Source organism: Nicotiana tabacum, chromosome 3 (assembly GCF_000715075.1).
Source record: "Nicotiana tabacum cultivar K326 chromosome 3, ASM71507v2, whole genome shotgun sequence".
NCBI classification, from domain to species: Eukaryota; Viridiplantae; Streptophyta; class Magnoliopsida; order Solanales; family Solanaceae; genus Nicotiana; species Nicotiana tabacum.
In genome coordinates this window covers 14,691,463-14,707,468 of record NC_134082.1, presented here as the reverse complement: position 1 = coordinate 14,707,468, position 16,006 = coordinate 14,691,463, and the positions used below count along the sequence as shown (strand labels likewise).

The window sequence follows — 16,006 nt, the reverse complement described above, 5'->3', positions numbered from 1 at the left end:
TAGAAATCATCACATAAAGCATGAACAATACAAACAGAGTCACATTAATCATAATATAAGACTCACGGGCATGTTTGACACCAACGTATAGATACTTATCACCATGTCTATACGTCGTACTCAACAATTAACACGTAACAAATAGAACACGACTCATAATCCCTCAAGCTAAGGTTAGACCAAACACTTACCTCGATGCCACGAACACAATTCAAGCCTCAACTACCGATTTACCTCTTGATTCCACCACCAATTCGCTCGTATCTAGCCACAAGTTACTTAACTATATCAATAAATGCTAAATGAATCAATTCTAATGCATGAAAATAGGTTTTCTAAAGTTTTTCCCAAAAAGTCAAAAATCGCCCCGGGCCCACATGGTCAAAACCCAAGGTTCGAACCAAAATTCGATTACCCATTCCCCCACGAACCCAAATATATAATTTGTTTTGAAATCGGATCTCAAATCGAGGTCCAAATTCCCAAAATTTGAAAAACCTAGGTTCTACCCAAAACACCCAATTTCCCCCATGAAAACCCTTGATTTTGAGTTAAAACCATGTGAAAAGATGTTAAAGATTGAAGAAAACGAGTTAGAAATGACTTACAATCGATTTGGAGAAGAACTTTTCTTTGGAAAATCGCCCAAGAGAGTTTATGTTTTGAAAGAGTTTGAAAAATGAAAGATTTTCGGCTAAGTCATGAGTTTGCAGGTCGCAATTGCGACCATGGTTCGCAATTGCGAACCCTTCAGAACCTGCTAACTTCGCAAATGCGAAGATTTTGTCGCATTTGCGACACTACCCGAAATTCGGTCCACTTCGCATTTGCGATGTACCTTTCACATTTGCGATGAACAGGTCGTATTTGCGACCAAGCAGACCTGCAACATACCAGCTGAAAACCTACAACTTTCTAAGTTCAATTCCACTCCGTGGCCTATCCAAAACTCACCCGAGCCCTCGGGGCTCCAAACTAAATATGTACACTAACCTAAAAACATCATACGGACTTGCTCGTGTAATCAAATCATCAAAATAATATCAACAACTATGAATTTAACATCAAAATCAAAGAAAATCTCAAGAACTTTCAAAGTTTCAAATTTTAAACCTAATGTTCCGAATCACGTCATATGACCTTCGTTTCTTACCAAATTTTAAAGGTTCAACTTAAATCACATATAAGACCTGTACCGGGCTCCGGAACCAAAATACGGGCCCGACACCATCAAATTCACACATATTTCATTTCCAAAAACTCATATATATTTCAGAAAATAATTTTATTTAAAAATTCATTTCTCAGGCTTGGGACCTCGGAATTCGATTCCGATCATACGCCCAAATTCCATATTTTCCTACGGACCCTCCGGGTCTGTTTACCCAAAATGTTGATCGAAGTCAACTTAAATTTATTTTAAGGAAAAATTATCATTTTTCTCAGATTTTCACATAAGGGCTTTTCGGATACGCGCCCCGACTGCGGACACAAATCGAGGTGAGACAGGAAGAGATTTTTAAGGCCTCAGAACACAGAATTTATTTCTAAAATAAGTGATGACCTTTTGTGTTATCACATTCTCCACCTCTAAAACAACAGTTCGTCCTCGAATGAACATAAGAAGGAAGTATCTGAGTTGGGGATAAGATGGGGATAACGGCTTCGCATACCGAACTCGGACTCCCAGGTCGATGCCTCAACGGGCTGACCTCTCCATTGAACACGAACAAAAGGGAAACTTTTCGATCTCAACTGACGAACCTGCTGGTCTAGAATAGCTACCGGCTCCTCCTTATAGGACAAGTCCTTGTCCAACTGGACAGTGCTGAAATCTAACACATGGGATGGATCGCCGTGATACTTCCGAAGCATGGACACATGAAACACTGGATGCACGGCTGATAAGCTCGGTGGCAATGCAAGTCTATAAGCTACCTCTCCCACTCGATCAAGAATCTCAAACGGGTGAATGAACCTAGGGTTAAGCTTGCCCCTCTTCCCAAATCTCATCACGCCTTTCATAGGCGACACCCGAAGCAATACCCGCTCACCGACCATGAATGCCAAATCATGAACCTTACGGTCGGCATAACTCTTTTGCCTGGACTGAGCTGTACAAATCCTATCTTGCATGATCCTGACCTTGTCCAAGGCATCCAGTACTAGATCCGTACCCAACAACCGAGCCTTTCCCGGCTAAAACCATCCAACCGGCGACCGACATCGCCTACCATATAAAGCATCATACGAAGCCATTTGGATATTCGACTGGTAGCTGTTGTTGTAGGCTAACTCTGCTAAAGGCAAAAACTGATCCCACGAGACTCCAAAGTCAATGACACAAGCTCGGAGCATATCCTCTAAAATCTGAATAGTACGCTCGGACTACCCGTCCGTCTGAGGATGAAATACTATGCTCAACTTGACCCGTGTGCCCAACTCAAGCTGAACTGCTCTCCAGAAATGTAAGGTAAACTGCGTACCTCGATCCGAAATGATAGACACGGGCACACCATGAAGACGAACAATCTCCCGGATATAGATCTCAACTAACCTCTCGGAAGAATAAGAGACTGCCACATGAATAAAATGTGCTGACTTTGTCAGCCTATCAACAATAATCCACACTGCATCGAACTTCCTCTGAGTCCGTGGGTGTCCAACAACGAAGTCCATAGTGATACGCTCCTACTTCCACTCAGGAATCTCAATCTTCTGAAACAAACCATCAGGTCTCTAATGCTCGTACTTTACCTGCTAACAATTCAAACACCGAGCCACATATGCAACAATGTCCTTCTTCATTCCCCTCCACCAATAATGCTGCCGCAAATCCTGATACATTTTAGGGGCGCCCGGATGAATAGAGTACCAGGAACTATGGGCCTCCTCTAAAATCAACTCTCGAAGCCCATCCACATTAGGCACACAGACTCTACTCTGCAGCCTCAAAACTCCATCATCTCCCAATGTAACCTGCTTGGCACCACCGTGCTGCACCGTGTTCCTAAGAACACACAAATGAGGATCATCATACTACCAATCTCGGATATGCTCCAATAAAGAAGAACGAGCGACTGTGCAAGCTAACACACGGCTGGGCTCAGAAATATCCAACTTCACGAATTGATTGGCCAAAGCCTGAACATCCAAAGCAAGCGGTCTCTCACCGACCGGAGTATATGCAAAACTACCCATACTAGCTGACTTCTTACTCAAAGCATCGGCCACCACATTGGCCTTTCTCGGATGGTATAAGATGGTGATATCATAGTCCTTTAATAGCTCCAACCACCTTCTCTGTCTCAAATTTAGCTCCTTCTGCTTGAACAGATACTATAGACTCTTGTGATCCGTGAACACCTCGTATGGCACGCCATATAGATAATGCCTCCAAATATTCAACGCGTGAACAATGGCTGCTAACTCCAAATCATGAACTGGATAATTCTTCTCATGAATCTTCAACTGACGTGAAGCATATGCAATAACCTTGCCATCCTGTATCAACACCGCACCAAGTCCAATAAGAGATGCATCACAATAAACTGTATATGACCCTGAACCTATGGGCAAAACCAACACCGGTGTCGTAGTCAAAGCTGTCTTGAGCTTCTAAAAGCTCATCTCGCACTCGTCTGACCACCTGAATTGTTCACCCTTCTGGGTCAACCTGGTCATCGGGGCTGCAATAGATGAAAACCCCTCCACAAACCGACGATAATAGCCTACCAAACCCAAGAAACTCTGGATCTCTGTAGCTGATGCGGGTTTAGGCCAGTTCTTGACTGCCTCTATCTTCTTCGGATCTACCTGAATACCCTCTGCTGAAACAACATGACCCAAGAAAGCAACTAAACTCAACTAGAATTCACACTTCGAAAACTTGGCATACAACTGACTATATCTCAAAGTCTGAAGAACCACTCTCAGATGCTGCTCATGCTCCTCCCGGCTGCGGGAATAGATCAAAATATCATTATTGAATACTATCACGAAAAATCCAAGTAAGGCCTGAACACTCGGTTCATCAAATCCATAAAAGTTGCTGGGGCATTTGTCAACCCAAATGACATCACCAAGAACTCATAATGTTCGTACCGAGTGCGAAAAGCTATCTTATGGACATTGGATGCCCTAATCCTTAATTGATGGTAGCCAGATGTTAAGTCAATCTCTGAAAATACCTTGGCACCCTGAAGCTGATCAAACAAATTATCAATCCTCAGCAATGGGTACTTATTCTTGATTGTAACCTTGTTTAACTACCGGTAATCTAGACACATTCTCATCGATCTGTCCTTCTTCTTAACAAACAACACCGGTGCACCCCAAGGCAAGACATTAGGTCTAATGAAGCCTTTATCAAGCAAGTCTTGCAACTGCTCCTTCAACTCTTTCAACTCAGGTAGGGCCATACGATATGGCGGAATAGAAATAGGTTGAGTGCTCGGAGCCAAATCAATGCAGAAGTCAATATCCTTGTCGGGTGGCATACCCGGCAGGTTTGAAGGAAATACCTCAGGAAACTCATAAACAACATACACAGAATCAATAGAAGGAACCTTGGCACTAGAATCACGAACATATGCCAAATAAGCCAAACACCCCTTCTCGACCATATGTCGAGACTTCATATATAAGATAACACTATGGGTATAATGACCAGGAGTCCCTCTCTACTCTAAACGAGGCAACCCCGGCAAGGCTAAGGTCACAGTCTTGGCATGACAGTCCAAGATAGCGTGGTAAGGTGATAACCAGTCCATCCCCAATATGACATCAAAATCAACCATATCCAAAAGTAAAAAATCTACATGAGTCTCAAGACCCCCAATCACAACTACACATGAACGATGGACACGATCTACCATAATAGAATCACCCACTAGTGTAGACACATATACAAGAGCACTCAAAGAATCACTAGGCATGACCAGATATAGTGTAAAATAAGATGACACATAGAAGTATGTAGATCCTGGATCAAATAGAACTGAAGCATCTCTACTACAAACCAGAACAGTACCTGCAATAACTACATCGGAAGCCTCAGCCTCAGGCCTGGATGGAAGAGCATAACATCGGGGCTAGCCCCTACCACTCTGAACTACATCTCTGGGACGGCTTGCTGCTGGCTGGACTCCACCTCTAGAAGCCTGACCTCCACCTCTAATACCTCTACCTCAACCTCTAGCACTTTACCTCCACCTCTAGCTGGTTGAGCGGGCTGTGGAACAATCGGTGCCTAAACCATGGCACGGGAACCCTGATACTGAGAACTGCTCGATACTCGAGGGCAAAATCTAGCAATATGCCCCATATTGCCACAAGTATAACAAGCCCTTGGATGCTGAGACTATTGACCCTGACGACCTGAATGGCCACACCGAAAACTCTGGAGCGCCGGTGCACTGATAGGAGCTAGTGGTGCATTGTAGGACTGTTGATCAGAATACTGCATATGAGAACCATGGCCACCTGAAGCACCGTGAGAAACCTAAAGTGCTGACTGAAAAGGCCTAAGAGGATGGCCTCTACCATATGAATCCCTCCTCCAAACGAAGCACCACTGAATCTGCCTGAATGACGAGGCCTCTTGTCAGACCCTTGACCACCTCCCTACGATAGATCCATCTCAACTCTCCTGGCCATATTGGCTGCCTCTTGAAAAGAAATCTCACTCCCCGTCTCCTTAACCATGTAAAGTCGAATAGGCTGAATGAGTCCCTCAATGAACCTCCTCTCTCTCTCTCTCTCTCAGTGGGAAGTATAAGAAGAGCATGACAGGCCAAATCAATAAACCTACTCTCGTACTGAGTAACAGTCATAGAACCCTGCTGGAGACGCTCAAACTGCCTCCAATAGATCTCTCTCTGAGTGATAGGGAGAAACTTCTCCAGAAATAGCTGAGAAAACTGCTCATAAGTCAAAGCTGGTGACCCGGCTGGTCTAGCCAAACAATAATCTCTCCACCAAGTCTTGGCGGATCTAGACAAGCGAAAAGTAGCAAAGTCGACCCAATTGGTCTCCACTATCCCCATGTTCTTGAGAACCTTATGACAACTATATAAATAATCCTGGGGATCCTCAGAAGATGCACCGCTGAAAGTGGTAGTGAAGAGCTTGGTGAACCTATCCAATCTCCACAAGGCATCAGCAGACATAGCTACTCCATCACCGGTCTGAGCTACCACACCCGACTGAACTGCTCCAACTGGCTAAGCTGCTGGAGTCTGAAATTGGGGAGCCATCTGCTCCGGAGTGCGAGTAGTAGGAGTCTGGCTCCTCCTCCAACCTAAGAGACGGCTGGTGTTACAAGAAGCAAGCTTGCCGGGGTGACACTCTCCATAAGGCCCACTAGATGGACTAGAGCATCTTGGAGTACTAGGGTAGCAATGTACCCCTATGGGACCTGAGCTGGGCCCACCGGAACTGCCTGGGTCGGAACCTCATCATCAAACTCAACCTGAGGTTCCGTCGCTGGTGCTGCTGCTCTGGGCTGAGCTCTTCCCCTACCTCGGCCTCTAGCACGGCCTCGTCCTCGCCCTCTGCTCCTCGTAAGAGCTGCTATTGGGGGCTCGGGCTACTGATCAGTGGATGAGAAAGTGCATGTTCTCTCCATCTAGGAAAGAATAGAGTAGAAATTCAATTAGTATTGAGAAACCAAACCGCATGATAGGAAAGAATAGATGTGAAGTTTTTCCTAACTCTGTAGCCTCTGGGGATAAATACAGACGTCTCCGTACTGATCCCTCAGACTCTACTAAGCTTGTCTGTGAATTATGAGACCTAAGTAACCTAGAGCTCTGATACCAACTTGTCACGACCCGGATTTCCCCAACCTCGGGAGTCGTGATGGCGCTTACTAGTGAAAACTAGGCAAGCCAACCATTTGAATTATTTACCTTTTTTCCCCATTTTTAATCATTTAACAATTAAGAGCCAACATTATATAAACAACGGAAATTTAAAAGCGGAAGACTGAAACGTACTATATTAATAAAGATGTCAATACCAATCCATACATAAACTACCCAAGACTGGTGTCACAATTCCACAGACTATCTAGGAATACTACAAATAAAGGTTCGAAAGAGTTATTACAACACTGTCTCTGAAATACATAAAAAATAGAATAAAATGATAGAAGGAGACGCCAAGGCCTGCGAACGCCCGCAGGTCTACCTCGGATCTCCGAATGGACTGAAGGCAGTAACCCCAAAGCTAAGGTCCAAAAGCTGTTGCACCGGGATCTGCACACAGTGCAGAGTGTAGTATCAACACAACTGACCCCATGTGTTGGTAAGTGCCTAGCCTAACCTCGGCGAAGTAGTGACGAGGCTAGGACCAGACTACTAAATAAACCTGTGCAGTTAAATCATATACAACGGAAAATAAAAGCAGGAATGTACAGTTAAGGATGGGAGAGGGGAATATGCTGTGGGGAAACATCAAATGATAACAGAAGGACAACATGTAAATATAAGGAACACCATAACTCAATTATCAACAAGAATCAGAAATCAAAGTGCACGACATCACCCTTCATGCTTTTACTCTCGTCCTCACCATAAGAATCAATATAATCTGCACGGCATCATCTTTTGTGCTTTTACTCTCGTCCTCGCCATAAAAATCAATATAATCTTCATGGAATTATACATCGTGCGGAATGGCATCACCCTTCGTGCTTTTACACTCTTCCTCACAAAATCATACACAGCATCATCCTTCGTGCTTTAACACTCTCTCACCAAAGCAATGCACGGCATCACCCTTCGTGCTTTAACACTCTTCCTTACCCAAACAACAATCACAAAGCAATAAGGGCAAGAAAATCAATAATTTACAATTAAATCCCAGCAAGGGAACAATAGTACAACAGTCATATCCGGCAAGGAAAACAATATCAACAGTAGCATCCCGGCAAGGGAGACAACATTAAACAATAATATCCCGGCAAGGGAGACAATTTCATAATCCTCTTTTCTTTTTCACATTTACTTCACAACTCAATTCACAATTTTGAGCCAATGCTCTATAAGGTTCAATTGCCAATTATACTTCCACAAATTACTTTACAACTTGAGCCAACGCTTTTCAATGTTCAAATACCAATATTACTTCCACAAGCCTTGCTCAACAATAGAAATCATCACATAAAGCATGAACAATACAAACTGAGTCACATTAATCATAATATAAGATTCACGGGCATGCTTGACACCAACTCGTCATCATGCCTATACATCGTACTCAATAATTAACACGTAGCAAATAGGACACGACTCCTAATCCCTGAAGCTAAGGTTAGACCAAACACTTACCTCGATGCCACGAACACAATTCAAGCCTCAACTACCGCTTTACCTCTTGATTCCACCACCAATTTGATCGTATCTAGCCACAAGTTACTTAACTATATCAATAAATGCTAAATGAATCAATTATAATGCATGAAAATAGGTTTTTTAAAGTTTTTTCCATAAAGTCAAAAATCTCCCCCGAGCCCACATGGTCAAAACCTGAGGTTCGAACCAAAACCCGATTACCCATTCCCCCACGAACCCAAATATATAATTTATTTTGAAATCGGACCTCAAATCGAGGTCCAAATCCCCAAAATTTGAAAAACCTAGGTTCTACCCAAAACACCCAATTTCCCCCATGAAAACCCTTGAGTTTGAGTTGAAATCATGTGAAAAGATGTTAAAGATTGAAAAAAATAAGTTAGAAGTTACTTACAATTGATTTGGAGGAGAACTTTTCTTTGGAAAATCGCCCAAGAGAGTTTATGTTTTGAAAGAGTTTGAAAAATGAAAGATTTTCGGTTAAGTCATGAGTTTGCAGGTCGCAATTGCGACCAGGGTTCGCAATTGCGAACCCTTCAGAACCTGCTAACTTCACAAATGCGAAGATTTTGTCGCATTTGCGACACTGAAGGAAATTCGGTCCACTTCGCATTTGTGATGTACCTTTCGCATTTGCGATTTTCGCATTTGCGATTTTCGCATTTATGATGAACAGGTCGCATTTGCGACGAAGGCAGCCTAGGTCTTCTTCACTTTTGAGATAAATGTTGGCATTTACGGGCTCGCAATTGCGAGCCAGGCTTTGCATTCAGACCTGCAACATACCAGCTAAAAAGCTGCAACTTCCTAAGTTCAATTCCACTCCGTGGCCTATCCAAAACTCACTCGAGCCCTCGGGGATCCAAATCAAACATGTACATTAACCTAAAATATTATACGGACTTGCTCGTGCAATCAAATCATCAAAATATAATCAACAACTATAAATTTAGCATCAAAATCAAAGAAAATCTCAAGAATTTTCTAAGTTTCAAATTTTACAACTAATGTTCCGAATCACTTCATATGACCTCCGTTTCTTATCAAATTTTACATGCTCAACTTAAATCACATATAAGACCTGTACCGAGCTGCAAAACCAAAATACTGGCCTGATACCATCAAATTCAAACATATTTCATTTCCAAAAACTCATATATATTCCAGAAAATAATTTTCTTTAAAAATTCATTTCTCGAGCGTGGGACCTCGGAATTCAATTCCGGTCATATGCCCAAGTTCCATATTTTCCTACGGACCCTCCGGGACCGTCAATTCACGGGTCCGAGTCCGTTTACCCAAAATATTGACCGAAGTCAACTTAAATTCATTTTAAGGCAAAATTTATCATTTTTCATAGATTTTCACATAATGTCTTTCCGGATACGCGCTTGGACTGCGCACACAAATTGAGGTAAGACAAGAAGAGATTTTTAAGGTCTCAGAACACAAAATTTATTTCTAAAACAAGTAATGACCTTTTGGGTCATCACATGATGTGAGATCGGATTTTACTCGGACCAGGAGGAGGCTTTACTCTTTTTAATGCCGCCTCTTTTCACTATTAATAACTTTTACTAAAAAAGAAGTAAAATTCAACCACTGTAATGGATTGGCTTATTTCGAGACAGAATCGCGACCCTCTCGACGAGACGACATTAGGGTTATTTTTGAACAAAGACGACAGAGTTTGGGGCTGAGCAACTTGAATTTTTTGTTAATATATTTTAATGTATTTCAATGTATCTCGCTATATTTCCGTGTGTTTCATTGTATTCATTGTCTTTTTTTCATTGTATTTCCATGTATCTCGTTGTATTCCATATATTTCATTGTATTCACTATCTCATTGTATTCCACGAATGTATTTATATATTTTTTTAATTAATATAATTTATGTATTCAGATGTATATATGTATTCAAATTGCTCTATTTTTGTTGTATTTATCGGCTGGGAAAAATATTCAGCATATTTTCTCTGAAGATTGCTATGTTTTGGAGTATTTTTTGGTTGAGAATCTTTTTTATAACCGGAAATACAAATTCTGTGTGTTATAATTGGGTTTGTTGAGTTATATTATGAGTCTATTATGTTAATTGATTCACTTTCCGTTTAAAAACAGCTGAATAGAACATGAATTGTGCTATTTACGTTACTGTATTCACAAATATATATCGTGAATACAGTCGAACACAATAATCTGTCTAGCTGTAATCCCCTGTTTCACGCCGTGAATACAGTCGAATACAAAAATCTGTCTAGCTGTAATCTTCTGTTTCACGCCTAGAAATGCAAACCTAAATACATCGAATACACTCTAAAATATCTGAAAACATAGCTATAGGAAGTAATATAGTAAATGGTAGCTACAGCTAACTAATAACCACTAAAATATAGTGGTTTCTGAAAATTTCTCTAAATGGTTCGAGTCAATAAAAGGGTTGAGGCTGTGTTCACCTTAACTCCATCTTTTCAGTCAAATGTATGAAATTTTTTCCTCCCTTTGTTTTAATTTATGTGTAAATTTTTTTTTTAGTTTATCATAAGAAAAATATCATACTTTTTTAATTAGAAGAAATTTAACTTTAAACTTTTTATTTTACCCTTAACTAGATGATTTATAGTCACATATTTTTATGCGTTATTGTCACGGTCAAAATCTCACCAGATCGTGATGAAAATCTAATCCAATCCGCTAAAGTGAACCAACCAACATAAATCACAATCCAATTAAAGTTCATAAAATGAATAATAAAATAAAAACGTAGAATTTAGTACGACTACTCAAAAATTGGAGTCACAAGTTATGAGCAATTAAGAATAGGAATACAATACTGATATAAGAAAAAAAAATATCTTTTTGTATATACATAAATAGAAATACAAGATCCTAGGCTACCATAAACAAATGGCAGCTAATAACTGGAATGTTGATATGTTTTCAATGCTCTCTTTCGAACTCTGCAACAGCTTAGCTTCAAAATCTGCACACAACGCACAAAAGTGTATTATGAGTGTGATTGACCCCATATACTCTGTAAGTATCAAAACAAACCTCAATGAAGTAGTAGCAAAATTTTAGTCAAAATATACTTGTTTTATAAAATTGTGCAGTTATAAGCATATACAACAACAGAAAAACAATTAAGAAAATAATAGATATCAATAATAAGGTACACAATCAAAGAGAAGAATAATAAGCACCCTTCTTCTGGATAACAAGGTTAGAAATACAGATGCATCAAATTCTCGTACAAAGAAAATATGCAACAAGTAGTAAAAACTGAAACTTTTCATCAATACGATATTCACCAAGTGTCCAACTACCTGCTATCAAGTCACATACTAGTGTAAAATATATGAATAATATGTCTGAATATTTCTACATGAGTTTAGAATGTCTATGCATGATAAAAACTCAATACCAAAACCGTATAAATTCATGTATCGGACACAAATCTATGTGTCCATACGTAAGGCATTTGAAATCACTATTTTCCTGCAACAATACTTAGAAGAATATTTAAGCTTAATAAAAAATAAAATTTTAAATTGGATAGTAAAACATATTTAAATGGAAAGAAAGAAAAAAAAAATAACTGAGTCTTTGAGCCACCACTCCAATCCTCCACTTCACAAGTAATAGCAAGACCAAGTCTCCGTAAATCAAGGCTGTCCAAGCATATCCAAAAGAACATTTTTAGATCCAATAATTACTACCCCTTAGGCTTAAGCCCAATCCCATTCGATATTTTCAAGCCCAATCATATTACTAACGTTTTTCGCCGGAAGTGTAAAAACCAATGGCCGGAAAAGGAGAAGGTCCGGCGATCGGGATCGCTCTCGGAACCACAAACTGTTACGTCGCCGTTTGGAAAAATGATCATGTGGAGATGATCACCGAAGATTGCGGTGGGAGCGAGCTCGCTCGTACGACGCCGTCCTACGTTTCTTTGTAGAAGACCGGCGTTGGATTGGTCTCAGTTCTAAGCTCGGTATCGAAAATAACCCCACTAACACAGTTTTCGGTAAACATTTGATTCTCAAAATCTTAATTCTTTTTATTTTTTACGTTTATTGAAATAGTGTGTTATTGATGGATGCATGTTATATTTGTTATAATTACGTGATCATTTCAGTATTTGAAGTTTATCACCAAGTTTATTATTCGTCTTAGTTACTAGATTCACTGTTAAATATTTATATTTAATGAATTTCCTAATATTTTAAGAGTTTAAGCAAAAACTACCGGATTCTTTCGAACCTGTGTCGAATCAAGCTTAATTTTCATGTTCAGCGATGTGTGTTGTCATTCATAAATAATTGCTTGGATTTTATAATTACAATGCATCCAGTAGAGTATGTGATTAGTGTTTTTTTTTTTTATTGGATCTCCATAACCTCAATGCATTTAGTATGAATATGAAATCATTTATATTTTTAGATCATTTTATAGAGAGATTAGTTTCTGGTTTCCAACTTATACTGCCACTATATATAATATATTGTAATTCTTGAATATCTAAATTCTAATTTTACAAAAATGAATTGATCTAGCTGCATTTAAGTTCAAAAATTAATAAAAATTGTTAGTATCAAGCAACTTTGGACAGAGAGATTAGTTTGTGGATGGTGCTATATAAATACATTGCATGCAGTATGAGTATGATATCAATTTCTCCTCTGTGCTATAATAATGGTAGGTGTATTTTCCTATTAACAGATGCAAAGCGCCTTATTGGGCGGAGGGCTAGTGATCCCTCTGTACTGAGTGACATGAAAATATGGCCATTTAAAGTTACTGCTGGACCTGGTGACAAGCCAATGATTTGTGTATACTACAAGGAAGAAGGAAAGCAGTTTACTGCTGAACAAATCTCAGCTATGGTTCTTACAGAAGTGAAGAGAGTTGTTGAGAAATTCATTGGATCAACTGTCAAAAACGCCGTGGTGTCTGTACCAGCTTGCTTCAATGACTCGCAGAGTCAAGCTACCAAAGATGCTTGTGCTATTGCTAGTTTGAATGTTATGCGTATTATCAATGAGCCTACAGCTGCAGGCATTGCTTATTTTATGGACAAACAAGATAGTAGTAGTAATGTAGGAAAAAAGAATGTGCTTATCTATGATCTTGGTGGTGGTACTCTTGATGTTTCTGTTCTTTCTATTGGCAACGGTATGATTGAGGTGAAAGCCACGGCAGGAGACACTCATCTTGGAGGAAAGATTTCGACAATAAATTGGTTAATCACGTTGTCCTGCAATTCAAGAGAAAGCACAGGAAGGACCTTACGCATAGCCCTAAATCATTAAGCCAAGTATGGACAACTTGTGAGAAGATGACGCGTACTCTTTCCGACAATGACGAGGCAATATTTGACGTCTACGACCTATACGATGGAATCCACTTGCAACGTCTCGCGTGCCAAGTTTGAGGAGTTGAGCGCGGACCTCTTTAAGAAATGTATGGAGCCAGTTGAGAAATGTTTAAGGGATGCAAGAATGGACAAGGATAGTGTCGACGAGATTGTACTTGTTGGTGGATCAAGTAGAATTCCAAAAATACAACAGCTATTGCAGGACTACTTTAATGGTAAGGAACTTTACAAGAGTATTAATCCTGATGAAGCTGTTGCCTACGGTGCGGCTGTACAAGCTGCGATTCTTAGCGGAGAGGTTAATAATAAGAGGATTCAAGATTTGCTGATTTCGGATGTCACGCCTCTATCAATAGGATTGGAAACAACAGGAGGAGTTATGACTATGTTAATTCCAAGGGACACAACAATTCCTGCTAAGAAAGAGAGGATATTTTCAACATATTCAGATAATCAAACTGGACTGTCAATTCAGGTTTACGAAGGAGAGAGAGCAAGAACAAAAGACAACAACTTGTTGGGCACATTTGAGCTCTCTGGTATACACCCTATTCCTAGAGGTGTACTTCCTGCTAACTGTTTCCTTTAATGTCGATGCCAATGGAATATTGAATGTCTCTGCTGAGGACAAGACCACGGGTCAGAACAAAAAGATTACAGTTACGAATGATAAAGGTCGGCTTTCGAAGGAAGAGATTGAGAATATGGCCAAGGATGAAAAGAAGTACAAGGCAGATGATGAAGAATACAGGAAAAGAGCCGAAGCTGAAGAAGCGTTGCAGGGGTAAACCTCCTTCATACACTTCTGGATCTTGGGCGAGGAGAATATTGTCGCGCAGCTTAGCGCAACAGACAAGAAAAAGGTTGAGGATATTCTTGAACAGGCTAATTCATGGATTAATACCAATCCATGTGCAGAAACTCATGAGTTAGAGGACAAGAAGAAGGAACTTGAAGGCTTATGTAATCCCATTTTTGTCAAGATACAATCAGGGCCGAAAGAACAAGAGGTATGGCCTAAATACGTACATTAATGAGAGGCTTTAAATTTTTTCTTTTTTTAAAAAAACTTTGTATATATTTTTGTTTATTACAACTAAAAATAGCTAAAATCATCCAAAAGTTATTATATATATATATATATATATATATATATATGTATCGAGAGAGAGACCTAATCCGTTTCTTCTCTCTTGAGACATTCTTGATTGTTTGTAAGATTTTATCAATTCTGATTTTGAAGAACTTTTTTCCACAAATGCAATTGTTACAGGAACCGTGAATATTATTCTATAAGCATAGGCATTTGAAAATGAATCAAGTCTTTTTAACTAATTGGGTATAACGATTAGAGTATTATCTTTTATTTTACTATTTTTCTTAATATTTTTAATTTAAAAATAAATCTAAACATCATTTTCGAATGACTATTCATCCATCCATTTCAAAAAGATTGACACGATTTTCGTTTAGTCCGTTTCTGAAAAATTGGTATATTTCTATATTTCCTTAATGAGAAGTTTTTATAGTCGCACAAATGTTATGACTTGTTTAAGATCACACATTTCAAAAGTTTTATAGCTGCACGAATGTTATGACATATTTATGACCACAAATTTCAAAAGTCTTCCTCTTTTTGTTAAACTTTGGGCTAAGTCAAACTTAAACAAACTAAATAAAACGGAGGGAGCATATTTTAAGGAACTTTTGAGATTAAGGCAATATTTTTCAAAATTCTTATCACCTAGTGATCTCAATTTTTACGTGCAAATAGAAATAAAAAAATATTTTCATATGCTTGAATTGTTCATATCTATTTAGAAGTTTCCTTTACCCCTTTTAATTAAAAATTATACTATTGTATTTTAAAATACTCAATTATTTAAGAAAATTAATTCATAACCGACTTCTACTAAAAAAAATGAGACCCCAAATATTTTGGACTTTGGAGCCTAAACTCTTAGGGATCGTTTGGTTATCGGGATAAGTATACTAATTTCGGGATAGAATATGAAATTGAATTTACTTCATGTTTAGTTATCGCTATGATTAATGGTGGGATAAATTTTATACCAAAATGATGGCGTTAGATATTCTATATATAATAATATGGGATAGCTAATATTATGGGATATTCCAGCTCATGGTTTAGGGGTTGTTTGATTCATATATGGGATAAACAAACTGGAACGGAAGGTAGCTTTACTAAGGACTGGACGATGATGCTATTGGTAAACAGAATAGATCGAATTTTTGGAATCCCCTTCTA

General features: G+C 39.2%; 1 pseudogene; it reads left to right on the top strand.

The window, feature by feature from the left end:
• The first annotated feature begins 11,677 nt into the window (after positions 1 to 11,677).
• On the top strand, positions 11,678 to 14,771 carry LOC107786729 (heat shock cognate 70 kDa protein-like; annotated as a pseudogene).
• The last annotated feature ends 1,235 nt before the right edge of the window (positions 14,772 to 16,006 follow it).